This window comes from Pseudophryne corroboree, chromosome 1 (assembly GCF_028390025.1).
Source record: "Pseudophryne corroboree isolate aPseCor3 chromosome 1, aPseCor3.hap2, whole genome shotgun sequence".
NCBI classification, from domain to species: domain Eukaryota; kingdom Metazoa; phylum Chordata; class Amphibia; order Anura; family Myobatrachidae; genus Pseudophryne; species Pseudophryne corroboree.
The window spans coordinates 1,116,776,469-1,116,780,983 of NC_086444.1; positions in this window are offsets into that span (position 1 = coordinate 1,116,776,469).

Sequence of the window (4,515 nt, forward strand, 5' to 3'; positions counted from 1 at the left end):
CTGTGTGCATATTCTGGAAAGCGGTGATACAAAGCGTAGCCTGCCTAGGAAACAGTTGGCGTTTGCGAGATGCTGTTACTGGTGCCGCCGCTGCTGTTCTTGCGGCGGGAGTCAATACATCTACCCAGTGGGCTGTCACAGTCATATAGTCCTGAGTCTGCCCTGCTCCACTTGTCCACATGTCCGTGGTTAAGTGGACATTGGGTACAACTGCATTTTTTAGGACACTGGTGAGTCTTTTTCTGAGGTCTGTGTACATTTTCGGTATCGCCTGCCTAGAGAAATGGAACCTAGATGGTATTTGGTACCGGGGACACAGTACCTCAATCAAGTCTATGGTTGGCTCTGCAGTAATGATGGATACCGGAACCACGTTTCTCACCGCCCAGGATGCCAAGGCCTCAGTTATCCGCTTTGCAGCAGGATGACTGCTGTGATATTTCATCTTCCTCGCAAAGGACTGTTGGACAGTCAATTGCTTGGTGGAAGTAGTAAAAGTCGTCTTACGACTTCCCCTCTGGGATGACCATCGACTCCCAGCAGCAACAACAGCAGCGCCAGCAGCAGTAGGCGTTACACGCAAGGATGCATCGGTGGAATCCCAGGCAGGAGAGGACTCGTCAGAATTGCCAGTGACATGGCCTGCAGGACTATTGGCATTCCTGGGGAAGGAGGAAATTGACACTGAGGGAGTTGGTGGGGTGGTTTGCGTGAGCTTGGTTACAAGAGGAAGGGATTTACTGGTCAGTGGACTGCTTCCGCTGTCGCCCAAAGTTTTGGAACTTGTCACTGACTTATGATGAATGCGCTGCAGGTGCCGTATAAGGGAGGATGTTCCGAGGTGGTTAACGTCCTTACCCCTACTTATTACAGCTTGACAAAGGCAACACACGGCTTGACAAATGTTGTCCGCATTTCTGTTGAAATACTTCCACACCGAAGAGCTGATTTTTTTGGTATTTTCACCAGGCATTTCAATGGCCATATTCCTCCCACGGACAACAGGTGTCTCCCCGGGTGCCTTACTTAAACAAACCACCTCACCATCAGAATCCTCCTTGTCAATTTCCTCCCCAGCGCCAGCAACACCCATATCCTCCTCATCCTGGTGTACTTCAACACTGACATCTTCAATCTGACTATCAGGAACTGGACTGCGGGTGCTCCTTCCAGCACTTGCAGGGGGCGTGCAAATGGTGGAAGGCGCATGCTCTTCACATCCAGTGTTGGGAAGGTCAGGCATCGCAACCGACACAATTGGACTCTCCTTGTGGATTTGTGATTTCGAAGAACGCACAGTTCTTTGCTGTGCTTTTGCCAGCTTAAGTCTTTTCATTTTTCTAGCGAGAGGCTGAGTGCTTCCATCCTCATGTGAAGCTGAACCACTAGCCATGAACATAGGCCAGGGCCTCAGCCGTTCCTTGCCACTCCGTGTGGTAAATGGCATATTGGCAAGTTTATGCTTCTCCTCCGACGATTTTATTTTAGATTTTTGAGTCATTTTTTTACTGATATTTTGTGTTTTGGATTTTACATGCTCTGTACTATGACATTGGGCATCGGCCTTGGCAGACGACGTTGATGGAATTTCATCGTCTCGGCCATGACTAGTGGCAGCAGCTTCAGCACGAGGTGGAAGTGGATCTTGATCTTTCCCTATTTTTGGAACCTCAACATTTTTGTTCTCCATATTTTAATAGGCACAACTAAAAGGCACCTCAGGTAAACAATGGAGATGGATGGATACTAGTATACTTATGGATGACGAGTGACTGACGACACAGAGGTAGCTACAGCCGTGGACTACCGTACTGCATCTGCTAGTATAGAGATGATAATGATATAAAAAATATATATATATCACTACTGCAGGTATATATAATATAATGACGGACCTGCTGGACACTGTCAGCAGACTCCTAAACTACTAGTATGAAGAAGATAGAAAAAAAAACCCCACCACAGGTAGGTATACAATTATCGACGAGCACTGACGACACAGAGGTAGCTACAGCCGTGGACTACCGTACTGCGTCTGCTAGTATAGAGATGATAATGATATAAAAAATATATATATATATCACTACTGCAGGTATATATAATATAATGACGGACCTGCTGGACACTGTCAGCAGACTCCTAAACTACTAGTATGAAGAAGATAGAAAAAAAAAACCCCACCACAGGCAGGTATACAATTATGGACGAGCACTGACGACACAGAGGTAGCTACAGCCGTGGACTACCGTACTGCGTCTGCTAGTATAGAGATGATAATGATATAAAAAATATATATATATCACTACTGCAGGTATATATAATATAATGACGGACCTGCTGGACACTGTCAGCAGACTCCTAAACTACTAGTATGAAGAAGATAGAAAAAAAAAACCCACCACAGGTAGGTATACAATTATGGACGAGCACTGACGACACAGAGGTAGCTACAGCCGTGGACTACCGTACTGCGTCTGCTAGTATAGAGATGATAATGATATAAAAAATATATATATATATCACTACTGCAGGTGTATATATAATATAATGACGGACCTGCTGGACACTGTCAGCAGACTCCTAAACTACTAGTATGAAGAAGATAGAAAAAAAAAACCACCACAGGTAGGTATACAATTATGGACGAGCACTGATGACACAGAGGTAGCTACAGCCGTGGACTACCGTACTGCGTCTGCTAGTATAGAGATGATAATGATATAAAAAATATATATATATCACTACTGCAGGTATATATAATATAATGACGGACCTGCTGGACACTGTCAGCAGACTCCTAAACTACTAGTATGAAGAAGATAGAAAAAAAAACCCCACCACAGGTAGGTATACAATTATGGATGAGCACTGACGACACAGAGGTAGCTACAGCCGTGGACTACCGTACTGCGTCTGCTAGTATAGAGATGATAATTATATAAAAAATATATATATATCACTACTGCAGGTATATATAATATAATGACGGACCTGCTGGACACTGTCAGCAGACTCCTAAACTACTAGTATGAAGAAGATAGAAAAAAAAAACCCACCACAGGTAGGTATACAATTATGGACGAGCACTGATGACACAGAGGTAGCTACAGCCATGGACTACCGTACTGCGTCTGCTAGTATAGAGATGATAATGATATAAAAAATATATATATATCACTACTGCAGGTATATATAATATAATGACGGACCTGCTGGACACTGTCAGCAGACTCCTAAACTACTAGTATGAAGAAGATAGAAAAAAAAAACCACCACAGGTAGGTATACAATTATGGACGAGCACTGACGAGACAGAGGTAGCTACAGCCGTGGACTACCGTACTGCGTCTGCTAGTATAGAGATGATAATGATATAAAAAATATATATATATCACTACTGCAGGTATATATAATATAATGACGGACCTGCTGGACACTGTCAGCAGACTCCTAAACTACTAGTATGAAGAAGATAGAAAAAAAAACCCCACCACAGGTAGGTATACAATTATGGACGAGCACTGACGACACAGAGGTAGCTACAGCCGTGGACTACCGTACTGCGTCTGCTAGTATAGAGATGATAATGATATAAAAAATATATATATATCACTACTGCAGGTATATATAATATAATGACGGACCTGCTGGACACTGTCAGCAGACTCCTAAACTACTAGTATGAAGAAGATAGAAAAAAAAAAACCACCACAGGTAGGTATACAATTATGGACGAGCACTGACGACACAGAGGTAGCCACAGCCGTGGACTACCGTACTGCGTCTGCTAATATAGAGATGATAAAGATGATAGAGATGAAAAAAAATATATAACACTACTGCAGGTAAATATTTATATAATATAATGAATGACGGACCTGCTGGACACTGTCAGCAGAATGCGTTTATAGAATAAATAAAAAAAACACCTCAGGAGTGTTTGTTTAACTTTTTCAGGCAGACAATATACTGGTAGTCACTGGTCAGTCACACTGGCAGCAAAAGTGTGCACTGTACTCCTGCTATTAACTGCACCCCAGTCTCCCCCACAATTCAGCTGTGTGAGCAGTGAGCACTCAGCACAGTCAGATATACATAGATGATATTATCATGCAGCACACTGAGGCTGAGCACAGATATGGTATGTGACTGTGTATCGTTTTTTTTTCAGGCAGAGAACGGATTATAAATAAAACTGGTGGTCAGTCACTGGTCACTATCAGCAAAACTCTGCACTGAGTACTCCTAATGCTCCCCAAGTAGTAAATCAAGTGTCTCTCTAATCTATTCTACACGGAGAGGACGCCAGCCACGTCCTCTCCCTATCAATCTCAATGCACGTGTGAAAATGGCGGCGACGCGCGGCTCCTTATATAGAATCCGAGTCTCGCAATAGAATCCGAGCCTCGCGAGAATCCGACAGAGGGATGATGACGTTCGGGCGCGCTCGGGTTAACCGAGCAAGGCGGGAAGATCCGAGTCTGCCTCGGACCCGTGTAAAAAGGCTGAAGTTCG